At 53.5% G+C, this 13,593-nt stretch overlaps 1 long non-coding RNA gene across 1 annotated transcript; it reads left to right on the forward strand.

The window, feature by feature from the left end:
- Positions 1-4,063: 4,063 nt before the first annotated feature.
- Positions 4,064-12,787, forward strand: LOC132665258 (uncharacterized). Its single transcript, XR_009604032.3, has 2 exons — positions 4,064-10,819; positions 10,958-12,787. It is a non-coding gene; the product is annotated as an uncharacterized LOC132665258 (long non-coding RNA).
- The last annotated feature ends 806 nt before the right edge of the window (positions 12,788-13,593 follow it).

Here is a 13,593-nt window from a genome sequence, read left to right on the forward strand (position 1 = left end):
TTGGTGGGTGTATTAGGGTTCTCTAGAGAAACAGAACCATTAGCATATGTAGGATTAAAAGGGTTGCCTGGGTGGCTCAGTCAGTTGAGCATCTGACTGCTGATTTCAGCTCAGGTCATGATCCCAGGGTTGTGGGATCGAGCCCCATGTCGGGCCCTGTGCTGGGTGAGGCAAGGAGCCTCCTTGGGATTCTCTGTCTCTCTCTGCCTCCCTCTCTGCCCCTCCCCTGCTCGCATTATCTCTTTAAAATAATAATTTAAAGAATAACATAAAACAGGGGCGCCTGGGTGGCTTAGTCGGTTAAGCGTCCGACTTGGGCTCAGGATTGTGTGTCTCCCCCTCTCTCTGCCCCTCCCCTGCTCGTGCTCTGTCTTTCTCTCTCTCTCTCTCAAAAAATAAACATTAAAACAGTTTTTTAGAAATAATGTAAAACAGGGTAATTATTCCTGGTAGATAGATTAGAGTTCTCCAGAGAAACGGAATCAATAGTGTATTTGTAGTATATATAACATATATGTAAACAAAATACAGATGTATATATATATGTATGTATGTACATAAGTATGTGTTTTCACTTATGTATGTGTGTAATATATATACATACTTATGTATATACGTATATGTAATATATATGAAACATATATAAAGAAACATATTGTGAGGAATTGTCCCACATAATTAAAGGCACTGAGAAGTCCCACAATCTGCCACCTTGTCACCCGCAAGCTGGGGGCACAGGAAAGCCAGGGGTATGGTTTCAGTGCATGTCAGGAGGCCCAGTGGTGTATATAAACCCCGGTCTGGGGGCAGGAGAGGACAGGCGGGTCTAGCTCCGCAGTCAGGCAGAGAGAGAGAGGCAGACAGAGAGGGAGAAAACTCTCCCTTCCTCTACCTTTTTGGTCTCTTCAAGGCCCTCAGTGGATTGGGTGAGGCCCACCCACATTGGGGAAGGCCGTCTGCGTGCCTCAGCCTACCAATTCAAAGGTCAGTCCCTTGCAGAAACACCCAGCAGTCATGTTGAGCCAGGTGTCTGGGAAGTTAGGTTGACCGTGAGATGACATCATGGTGCATAGGTGCTCTGGCGTATCTGTCTCGAATACTATGCCACAGTTATTATTCTGAAGAATACGTTTTTGGTTTTTTTCCCCAGTAAAATCTAAGTTTAGAACCAGTGTGGCCACATAAAACACATTTTTATTAGGTCTTAAAATATTGAAATTAATAACAGAATATTCAGCCCAGATATTTTCACACGCAGCATCCTTTTGGCCTCCATTCAAGACCTTTCTTTGACATATTTTTCCAACACAAAGCCTATCAAATAATTGACCCCTACTTCAGGTTCCTTTTAATATTTTACCAAATCCAGATCCTATGAAATTTCAGGCTCTCTCAATTTTGGTCCATTCTGACACATAATATAAATTCATCTAATTAAATAGATGAGCTCTGTCAAGACCTCTCCCAGGTCAGGGTGTCTCAGAGCACCAGCCTTTGCCTGTTGGTTTGCACCCTCACTATTTAGGTTTTTCTGTTCCTCCCCTACTTCTGTGGGGCAGACTTCAACGGCTTCCTGCTCTCCAGCCTTTTTCCCCCCGCAATGATTATAACTTGCTAAAAGTTTTAAAAGCTGAGGTTTGTGGTCCGTTATTTGAATGCTCTGATTGAAGAGTTCTGTGTGATGTTGGACAGAAGGCAACCTGAGTCTCAAGTTTTCAGCAAATTGTTCAGCAGGATTGCAGGACACGTGGGGGGGTTGACAAAGCTGGCCTCCAGAGACTCAGACATTGTTTTCTATTTAATGTTTATTATTGAGAGAGAGACAGACAGACAGAGCACGAGCACAGGAGGGTCAGAGAGAGAGGGAGACAGAATCCGAAGCAGGCTCCAGGCTCCGAGCTGTCAGCACAGAGCCCGACGTGGGGCTCGAACTCACAAACCATGAGATCACGAGCTGAGCCGAAGTCGGACGCTTAACCGACTGAGCCACCCAGGCGCCCCATAGAAATAGATCTAGATTTTTACAACTAGAGTTTTATATGAGTTATCTAGCACTGCATTAACAAATTACCCCAAACTCATTCATTTAAAAGCACAAACATTTATTACATCCTGGTTTCCATGGGTCAGGAATCCAGTCAGAGCTTTGCTGGGTCCTTCCCCAAGGTTGCCGTTGACCGGGATGGCCGTCGCGTCAAGGTTTGCGGGGGTCCGGGGGTGTGCGCTCCTACGCCGACTCGTGTGGCTCTTGGCAGCTTCGGGCTGTCACCGGCTGTTGACTGGAAACTTGGGTTTCTTGCCACATGGCTTCTCCGTAGGGTGCTCACAACATGGCGGCTTGCCCCTCCCAGACGGAGCAACCGGGAAGAGAGGGAGCGGGAGCCTGTGCAAAGCAGAAGGCAAAGGTGGTGACATCTCTTCACTTCTGCTACATTCTGTTAGATTCCCCAAGGGCACAAGGACGAGGTGGAGACGACCCCCGGGGTCCACCCTAAAAGACCAGCTGCCTCAGCCTCTGTCTGGGTAGGAGATTGTTCCGCCATTGGGCAAATTATGCATGGTGTGGGGTCCCTCGGGGGCCCAGTCGGTTGAGTATCCAACTTCTGCTCAGGGCATGATCTCACGGTTCGTGGGTTCGAGCCCCGCTTCGGGCTCTGTGCTGACAGCTCGCAGCCTGGAGCCTGCTTCGGATTCTGTGTCTCCCTCTCTCTGCCCCTCCCCCGCTTGTGTGCTCCCCGAAATAAAAATAAATATCAAAAAAATATGCATGTGTATGCACCGAAATCCAAGAAAGTAAGTTCTGCCCAGGAGGCTTCCTGACTTCATAAACACTGTGGCTCCTCTGTCCTGATTTTGTACCACCCAGTGTTTACATTCCTGTCACTACTACGAAAACAACCCTATCGTCTCCAGTGTTGAACTTCTCACCGAATTTTCAGTAACACTCCCGATTGTATCAGACCGACCCTCATCTTGCGCTGAACCAGCTTTCAAAACCTTTGCTCTCATTCCAGTCAGCGGATGAAAACAAGTGAGCCCTTATTGTAATCACCGATGTTTCATTGGAAGCCTTGAGTAGACACTCATCATTTGTCTGGTTGAGAAGTCCGTCCTCTGCTACCAGAGCCGACACCTTTCCCGTCACCATTTGGGCACGTGCCAGAAAGTAAGGAATCAGCAATGAGCAGATGAATAGAACAGCAACTGCTTGATCTAACAGAAAAGCCATGCTTCTCGGGGAAACGTAAATGCACCTACTTCAGCTGTGTGCGTGAAACCTCATCTTGGGAAGAGAGCACTGCAATACTTGGTAACTGTTCAAACTCCTTTATCGTGCGAATGTTTTCAAAAATTTTTTTTAATGTTCATTCTTGAGAGAGAGAGAGAGACAGAGCATGAGCAGGGGAGGGACAGAGAGAGGGAGACACAGAATCGGAAGCAGGCTCCAGGCTCCGAGCCATCAGCACAGAGCCCGACACGGGGCTCGAACCCACGAACTGTGAGATCATGACCTGAGCCAAAGTCGGCCGCTCCGCTGACCAACTGAGCCACCAGGCACCCCAAATATACATGTTTTCAAATCAAACCCCCATGTGTTCCAAACCCAGCTGCAATAGTTAATTATTTCATGGTTACTCTCGTGTCCCTCTCTCGCACCCCCACCTACTTCCTTCCTAAATGTGTTGTTTTTTTTTTTTTGTAGCAAATCCTAGGCAATATATATATCATATTATTCATAATAGATAATACGTAATATTATCTATTACGTATCTCTAAACGATCAGTGCTGTACAAACCCCAGCAGACTATTACACACCTAAAATAACTCACCGTAGTGCCATCATATCACCAGGGGCCCGGGAGCTCTTCAGATTTTCAGTGGATTCCTAAGTGTTTTATGAACTTACTCGTCTTTACGCTTTGTTTCAGTCAGGCTGCAAATCAGGTTTGCGTCGCAACTCAGCGATGCGTCGCAACTCAGCGATGCGTCGCAACTCAGCGATCCGCCGCCCCTCGCGGACCCTCCAGACTCAGCGATCCGCCGCCCCTCGCGGACCCTCTGGGGCTCCTTCCCTTCAGGTGCCACAGAACCTGGACTCGCCCAAGCTGCGCTAATTCGGGGCTCCGTGGCGCATTTGGAGGCTGCGGACCCTGACCCTTTCCACCCTTGCAGCTCTGCCTCTAAGGGCTCCTTCCTCCGAGGGTCGGCCGGGGGCCTCCCAGCTCCCCGCACCCTCCCAGCGCCGCGTGTTAGAGCAAGAGCCATCATCTTTCCATCGGGGGGCTTGTGTCAGAGTCCTGAGGCTCACAGGGATGTGGTCCACTCAGACCACATGCTTATCCTTGAATCAAGCGCTGCTTACGGTTGGCTTACGTGTGGATGCCCTGCCCTGCGAAGCATCGGGCCGAGCCCTAGAGGTGGGTTCCCACATGAGACAGCACCTTTTCCTGGAAGATGGAGACAGAGTTCATAGAGAGCAAGGCAGAAATATCCACTGTCCTTGGGGACCAGACTTTTGTCTTCACGCTCTTGTCAGACGAGAAACACAGAGCATCCAGCGAGGGCCGGGTCCAGGGGGCCCCCCTCTGCTCCCGCCCCTGCCCCGCCCCAGGGCAGTGGGGTCCTTGTTGCTGGGATATGTTTGTTCTGTGTAGGTGTTTAAATAGACTCTGTCTGGAAGCAGCCGACTCTGGAGCAGCCTTCGGAATTATTTTCAGTCCCTTCAGATGAAGGCGGCCCCTGCACAGACAGAGAGAGGGCAGAGGTGCTCTGGCTGATGGGCCTCTGTCAGGTAGACTCCGGGGCCGGAACAGCGAGGCTGGGGTGCAGGGGGTTGCCAGGGCCCCTTCCTTTCCCTTCCCTTCCCTTCCCTTCCCTTCCCTTCCCTTCCCTTCCCTCCCCTCCCCTCCCCTCCCCTCCCCTCCCCTTCCCCCTCCTCCCCTTCGGCAGGGTTCTCCCTTCACTTCTCCCCTTTTATGAGATGAACTCAGCCCCGCGGCCACGCTTGGTGGCAGGGGGGCAGAAGGCACAGCCTCTTTCCGTGTCCGCATAGCAAATTTGAGATGGCGGCAAATACTTTGGGACCTGCGTCGAGAGGCGGGCTCTGCTCCCCTCACCGTGAATCCGGGCTGGGCCGTGTTTGCTTTGGCCAAAGATGTACAGAACATCCGTTCTGATATAAAGAATGGAGCAGGCAGCTTCCGTTGGTCTCATCAGAGCCCCAGGCCACCGTGTACAGAAGGCCAACCGCTTTGGGGTCCCCGTGTTGTAAGGAAGACTAGTCTGTCTGAGCTGTGCCTTGAAATACTGATCCCCCCTCAACACACACACACACGAGGCGCAATAGTAACACGTTGTCTGGAGCCACTGAGATTAGGGGTCATTTGTTACGCAGCCACAGGTGACTGAGACACCGAGGAGGAGAGAATACGGGCAGCAGTGAGCATCGCTACCCTCTTCCCACATCACCCGTCTTCCGCCTTGGATGGAGCACCCACGTAAGAGCCATGGCAAGAAGTGGCACCCACAGTCAGCAGCCCCGGGAAGAGACAGGGAGGCTGAGTGGTTCCCTTCCCCAGTTACAAGCTGTAAATCCTCCCACCATGCCTGACTTCGAGCTGCCAACGTGGCATCGGTGGATACAGATCTGAGAAGAAAGGTGCACGTTAGGCTCTCACGAGCCCACGAGCCAGCTCCGTACCGCCTTCCTCTGAATCAGAAGCTTCCAGAAAATAGGGGTCACGTTGTGTTCAAAACTCAGGGGTTCAGACGTTTTGGTTTGGTAAAATGTTTGTCGATCTGAGGAGCTCCCAGTTTCCAGTGGACACTCCTGGGATACAGCAGGGAAATGGTGCAAACAGGAAGTTCTCTGCTTAGAGAACTATCTTCCTGTCACCCTGTGAGTCACAGACAAAATGCTCTTAGTGGCCTGTACGATGTGCCCCCGTTACCTCTCTGGCTCCATCCGAGCCCTGACTTGGCTTTCTCCAGCCAGCCTGGCCTCCTGGCAATCCCTGTAACATCCAGGCACGATCCCGCCTCAGGGCCTTTGCACTCGCTGCTTGCCGCAGCTCCTTCTCGGCAGAATGCTCCACCTCCAGATGTACACGACTTTCTCCCTTTCTTCAAGGTTTTGCTAAAGGGGTACCTTCTCAGGAAGACTTTCCCTATGATGCTATATTTAAAATCGCCACCTCTCCATCCTTGACCTAGGAGCTTCTGCTGTCCTCCTCCCCTGATTTATTTTTCTCCATATCACCTACCACCTTTGAACACGCTGCCTGATACAAGTTACATGATTTTCTATTTTGTTCGCCAACGGTACCTTCCTACGGCTTGGATCTGAGTGTGGGCCTGAGAACCCGAATTGCGACCAGGCGGGTTTCCTGCCTGTTCTCTTGAGTCCAGTCCTTAGATGGGCTCCCCGGGGCCGCACACTCAGCCCTCCAGCAGTGGGAGGGCGCCCCTGGGGAGGGCGAGGGCGAGGGCGAGCAGTGGGAAGAAGGGAAGGCTGGATTCTCCCCTCCGGTTACCTTCCAGAGTTAGACACCCTTCCATCCGGAGCCCAGGAAGAGACTCAGAAAGACGAGACGACAGGCCATTCTTCAAACGCCATCTGGTTTGCGTTTGACCACCGGAAAGGAAATATTGAAAAGGAAACCAAAAACCAGACGCATTTCTTTCTTTTCCCCTGGAGATCTCCTTCTTCGTGGGACCCTGCTCGTGCATCCCTAGCGACCCAGACACCCTGGGGACCCAGACACCGGTGCCCGCGCCCTGCCCCCAGCTGAGTGACGTCACAGTCAGCCAACGTCCGTCCATCTCTGGCTCTTCCAAAGAGGGCACGTTGCCAGTGCAGTGGTGCCTTGTAGACTTTCCACACCGGGGAGACAGAGAAGCGTGGAGGCTTATTTACCTGGGGCCATGCAGTGCCCGAGGAGCGGGGCCGGGAACGTTCTCTCCATCACCCAGCGGCAGTGGCGGTTCAGGGGCTGGCCCGGGTCCGCGGAACGCACGTGGGGTCACTGCTCTTTGGTGGATTTGGGGTGAGGGCCAGCAGCCCCAGGGGTGCCTGTTGAAGGCAGCTTGGATGGTGTCGGTCTGGAGACAGGTGCTCAGAGGCCAGCACTAGGAGGGGCTTAGAGCAGGCTTAGCTTTTAGTCTGAGAGCCACCTGTGAACCCCAGTTTCTCTCCTGAGCCCCATTCAGAATTTCACAGAAGACGTGGGCTCTGATGTGAAGCAACCCCTTCCCCTCCTCCCTCCTCCCTCCCTCCCTCCTTCCCTTCCTTCCCCACTTCCTCCCGCCCTCCCTCCCTCTTCCTTCTTCCCAAGTAATGTCTGCCCCCATCCTTGCAGCCAGGGGCTGTGTTTCTCTCTGCTCCTCGTTGCCCACAACTGCTGCTCGGTGCAGAGCAAACAGCACATGAACCCGCTGGCGGGAGTGGAGGTGAGATTTCCCGCCAGGCGTGGGCAGGAGGCTGAGAGCCTGTGAGCTGCTCGAGGTGGCCACCCTGTCGCCCCGGAGGCTCGGGAAGCTGGGGAGGGTTTGGGAAGCCCCAGAGGGAAATCAGGCAGCGATGATGAGGACCATGCCCGGAAGGGCTATTGCAGGGTTCAGAGCGCTGACCCTGTGTCAGCTCAGTCCTCGGGGCAGTGCTGGGGGAAGGACCTGTCAGCATCCCCATTTTACAGATGGAAACACTGTGGCACAGGCAGCTTTGCTAAAGGGATGAGGCTCGATTTCTAACGGAGCAGGTTCCATTAACCACCAGAGAGAGAGAGAGAGAGAGGTCTTTGTTACCCCCGGTTTCTAGGGCATGGATTCCAGGCCTAGCCAAGGATCTGTCGGGTGCTCACCCTCTCTGTGTTTTTAAAAACGTAACCTGTGTTGAGGTGTAACGTTCATTGTCATGGGACAGCTGCATACGCCCGCGTAAGCATGCCACATCTTGTTTTCCGGGGTCACCGAAGGAGGGCTCACGTCACAAGCCGGGGCGTCACGGCCTCCACCCCAGCGACAGGGAACGCAGGTCCGGGGAAGCGAGGGGCTCACCTCTGGGATGTTCGGCCGGTTGCAAGAGCGAGGGTTGGAACTCATTTTCACCACGGTCTCCACTCCCCTCCTGTCTGTTTTGATCACCCCCCACTCAGCACCCTGAGACGCAGGGTTGGCTGAACACACGGCAGCTGACAGAATGAGGAGACCAGGGTCGTGGGTACTCACGGCTGGGTCGGGGGGCGCCAGGCGCGTGTGGCCCACGGGGGCTGGGAAGGGGACTGTGAACTTGCAGGGGCTGCGGGTCGGGGTTGGGGGGAGCAGGTGCCTGGCTCCCTGAGGCTGCGATCCGCCTGCTTGAACCATCCTGCACTGGTGGACAGCTAACCCCGCTGCTGGGCGTGAGCAGGCGCCCGTCCCCCGTTGTCTGCCCTGGGGGCCTTATCTGTGGGAACAGAGCCGGGGAGGAGGTTCGAGGCCCTCCTGGTTCGCCCCACATGCTGAGGCAGCAGCACACAGGACCCAGCTCACTTTCAGGCCTTCCGCCAAAGCGTGCCGTCCCCTTGCCACTGACCCGTGGCCTGCTGTCTCCCGCAGAATACGCAGCTGTGTCCCCTTCCCTGGTGAGGACACTGCCCCAGTTGTCGTGTGCACCATTTTGCACACTGACGCGCACTCGGTCGTCCGTGACCCTGCGTCTGGTGTCTTGTGTAATTCTTACGACACCTGGGTGGAACAGGTCTTTCTGGCTGACACAGTTTACGGGAGAGGAAACTGAGTCTCAGGGAGTTTGAACGGCTCGCCATGGACCCAGCCGGCAGGGGGCAGTGGGGGCCTGGAGGGCAGGTGCCTCAACGGTCACCCAGGCCCTGGCCCGCCCTCCCCCGCAGCTGCACCTGTCCCTCTGCATCCACAGTCCCATCCTCTGCCACGTTCGCAGACCGAATCCCAAACATCCTTGAAATTGAGATGTTGCCATTCAAGTCAGACTCCCTGTATCGGCTGCACGCTGGGGACTGGCAAACCAAGTCTGGCCAAAGTGAGAGGGGATTGAAGTCATCGCTCAAGCTCGAACTGAGCCTCAGCCTCGCCCTGGGATCGTCCGACCGTGTCCCCGCTGGTCTGGGTGTCCAGAACTTTGCACCCGAGCCCAGCCCGACATCAGGTGGTGTCGCGACAGGCCACGCCACGCCGTCCCCGCCCGGATGGTCGGCCTCACTTGAGTCTGCATGCCCGGTGTCAGGTGCACGGCAGGGGCTTTGAAAGGCAGCAGGGGACATGCCCACGATCCGTCGTGGCTTAGCCCGTGGAACGTCGACTGAACCAGACACCGATCTGCTCTCTGCCACTGGTTAACCCCCCGACTCCTCAGATCAAGCCTGTGAGGTAGCTCCATTTATCAGACACGTCTTCAGATGGAGAAACCGAGGCACAGGGTCCAGCGCCCCTTCCTCACCACAGCCCTGCTCACGGCCGTGAGATTTCTCTTTACCTTCAGTGAAAGAGGGCAGTTTCCTTCCTCGAATAATTACACCGCCATCCGATATCTAATTCCCTTGATTACCGTAACAAGAACACTTTTCTTCCTTGCCTCAGAGGAATCCTCAGTGCCTTCGCTTGCTGACGAATCACCTGGCCGGCCACAGCTTCTGAGAACTACAGCCTGGGGTCCTCCCCCCACCCCGTAATTATTTCCCTGATACGACATGATCCCTAATTACCTCTCCATCGACTTCTCTCCCCGGGGGCTTGGTCGCTGCTAAGGTTAAGCTCAAGGCTGATGGGAAATTCAATCTGATTCCCACATTCCGCAGCCCTGCTGAGGACGCTAATAGATAAGAAAGTGTCACTGTTTGGGTACTTAAGTTAAACAGCGGAGAAGTTCTGGACACCTGATCAAAGTGGCGAAATGCCGAACACAGACAAACACCTGAAAATGCTGGGCGGCAAGAGTGGTCGGAGGTCACGAGTCCGAGAGGAAGGGTGAGGAGTTTTTCAGACTTAAAAAGGCTCAGCAGGACCCACCACCGAATGGCTCTGCCAGGACGTTTTCTCCGACACTCATCTTACCCTTAGGGTGGCGGCTCAGCTCCTACGTGTCCACGGCAGGTATTGCCAGAGCCTCCTGGACCCGGGCACCTGCCTGCCTCTTGTGCGGAAGGAACCTGTCATTTCCGGGCCGGTGCTCACCCCCCAGCCCAAACCAGTCATGAGAGGCCCATTCTGCTCAGCAGAGATTGGTCTGGGAATGAGAATACAAAACCATTCCAGCCAGAGGAAGGTCGGGTGGGACTAGTCGGAGGCATTAGAAAATGCTCCTGCTTTTTAAAAAAAGATGCAGGGACGCCTGGATGGCTCAGTCAGTCGAACGTTTGACTGTTGATTTAGCTCAGGTCATTGTCCCACAGTCCTGGGATCAAGCCTCACATCAGGCTCCATGCTGAGCCTGAGCCTGCTGGTGGTTCTCTCTCTCTCTCTCTCTCTCTCTCTCTCTCTCTCCTCTCTCTGCCCCTTCCCTGCGTGTGCTCTCTCTCTCCCACTCTCTAAAGTCAAATAGAAGGAGATGCACAGCAATGAGCCCTTCCTCCCTTCACCTGTCATGTCCCTCAGTGATACCCGGAAACGTGGTTGCCATCTTGAAACCCCAGAGCGAGATTTCTGAGGGAAGATCCACGCTCTGAATGGCAGCGGGAAGACAGAGAGAACCTGGTTCCTCGTGGGCGCTGGTGACCATCTGAGTCGAGAACCTGTGAACTTCCCAACCTCAGGACTTCTGTCGCAGGAAGGAAGACACTTTTCTGTTGTTGAAGCCCTTTGGAGGTGGGTAATCCTGGAGGAACCCCAAATGTGGACCCCCCTGCTGGAGGGGACTCCCTCCTTGGAACTGTCTCAGCGTGCCGTGACCCAGTTTCGACACGCTGGAAGGTGATGTTTACGTGTCTCGTTTGTTTTGCTCAGCTGAGTACCCCCTGAAAGCAGCTGCCTTAGGATCCACCTCCCCCCGTCTCCAGTCCCAAGGAGCAGCCCTGGGTGTAGACAGCACAGAGCACACTTCATTGTAAGGACAATCTGACCGTTTCCGTTACCATGGCTGCATCATTTAGTACCGCAAAACTGAGGGGCATCGAACAGCCATTGGGATGCTCACAGGTTGCATGGGTCAGGACCTTGGACAGATCATCTCTGCTGCATGGGGTCTGGAGTCTCAGCTGGAAATGTCACAGTTGGGCTGCAGTCCTCTGAAGGGTCATTCACCTGGGAGCCCAGGGTTAATGCTGGCTGTTGGCGGTGTTCCACTCATGTGGTCTCTTCCTGAAATATCTTCGTGTGGTCTCTTTGTGCGGATCCATCTATGGGAGTCCACCCCTGTGGCCCATCTGTGTGGGTCCATCCCTGTGGCTCCATCCCTGTGGGTCCATCCCTGTGGTCCATCCCTGTGGGTCCATCCCTGTGGTCCCTCCGTGTGGTCCATCCCTGTGGTCCATCCCTGTGGTCCATCCCTGTGGTCCATCCGTGTGGTCCACCCGTGTGTGTCCATCCCTGTGGGACCATCCCTGTGGTCCATCTCTGTGGGTCAATCTGTGTGGTCCATCCCTGTGGCCCATCTGTGTGGGTCCATCCCTGTGGTCCATCCCTGTGGTCCTTCCGTGTGGTCCACCCGTGTGGGTCCATCCCTGTGGGTCCATCCCTGTGGTCCATCCATTGGGTCCATCCGTTGGGTCCATCCATGTGGTCCATCCATGTGGACCAGTTTCGGTTACCTGACAGCATAATGAAACAGTTGTCTTCTTCCAGAGTGAGCATTGCCCAAAGAGAGTGCCAGGCACGAACTACATTCTTTTTAGGACCTACGTTTGCAAGTCACATGACATCCCTTCTGCTATATGCTGTTGGTAGAGCAGTCGCGGCATCCCAAGATTCAAGAGGAGGGAACTTAGTCCACCTTTCAGAAAAAGGAGCATCTTCCCCCTTATGAAAAGACCAGGTGGGATACGGAGGCTGGGTGTTTATTTGGGACAGTACGCCTTGCCACATGGGTTGGGCAGGCCCATGAACCCTAACGAGGGCATTCAGCTCCAATGAATGCACTTCAGGGTCTAGCACAGGCCCGGAACCTGTATTTACAGTTTGCCAAATGCTTTCCCTCACTTTATTTCAAATGGGATGATCACCTCCCTTCTCTTTTGAAGACATGCCAAGGACCTGAGAGGGTTGAGGAGTCCTCTGAAGGTCACAGCAAAACAGAGAAGACAGTCCAAGCGCTCAGCTACAGAGCTGGTCTGATAAACGGTAGCTGCCCCATACAGTGTCACGTTAGGTGGCTGTGAAATGGAATGAGCTTTAGGGGCACCTGGGTGGCTCAGTGGGTTAAGCACCCGACTTCAGCTCAGGTCATGATCTTACGGTTTGTGGGTTCGAGCCCCACATCGGGCTCTGTGCTCACAGCTCAGAGCCTGGAGCCTGCTCCGGATTCTGTGTCTCCCCCTCTCTCCCGCTCGCACTCTGTCTCTCAAAAAATCAGTGAACGTTAAACAACAGTTTAAATGGAGTGAACTTTATGTTCAAAAATGAAAGGATCGTCAACCTATAGATTAATTCATTTAAAAAATGATGTATAAGAAAATAGTAGCTACACTCACGGAGATGATGGAATTATAATTGGGTGGGGAGCACCTGGAAGGCTTCTGGTGCTTATGAGAGTGTTCCTCTGATGATAACTTACTAATTGTCAATGAACACGGTGCTTGTGTAAGTTATAATTTAACAATAAACACTGTATTAATTGTTTTTTCAACTTTCTGGATTTGTGTTGTATTTAATTATAAAAACATTTAAACTAAAAACAAAAACAAAAACACCAAAACACTTTGGCATCCCTCAAGAAGTGAGAGAGAAGGACCGCATGACCTGCCATTCCCCTCCTAGGAATACACCCAAGAGAATGGGAAACACGTGTTCAAACAAAAACTTGTGCACAAATATTCATGACTGCTCTATACGCAACAGCCAAAAGGAGAAAACAGCCCAAGTGTCCGTCAATGGATAAAGTGTGACCTGCCCCTGGCCTGGAATAGTCTTCAGCCGTTAACAAGGAGTGGAACAGACACATATGGCTAAACCCGGAAACTCTGGTGCCGATGAAGCGTGCCAGATGCAAATGGCCACACCGTGCGATTCCACTGATATGAAATGTCCAGAGCAGGTGAATCTACAGGGGCAGAAGCAGACTGAGTGGTGGCCAGGGGCTGGGGGAGGGGACAATGGGGAGCGACTGCCAACGGGCACAGGGTTCCTTTCTTGGGGGGGATGAGACTGTTCTGGAACTAGATGGAGGTGATGGTTTCACAACAGTGTGAAGGTACCAAATGGCACCAAGTTGTACACATTAACGGATGAATTCTACGTGAATTTCACCTCAGCGACAACAGAAGGCAGTGCTTCGAGGGCCCTCTCATTGTAGGAAGCGATAATGATGCATGCAGGGGACGGTCACGGGCTCTCACTAACGGCACCATGAAGCTGGGTGGCTTTGTCTCCCAGACCCACAGCTCTGTGGGGAGGACGAACAGGTGCCTTCTGTGTGGGCCCCTTGA

This window comes from Panthera onca, chromosome D3 (genome assembly GCF_046562875.1).
Source record: "Panthera onca isolate mPanOnc1 chromosome D3, mPanOnc1 haplotype 2, whole genome shotgun sequence".
NCBI classification, from domain to species: Eukaryota; Metazoa; Chordata; class Mammalia; order Carnivora; family Felidae; genus Panthera; species Panthera onca.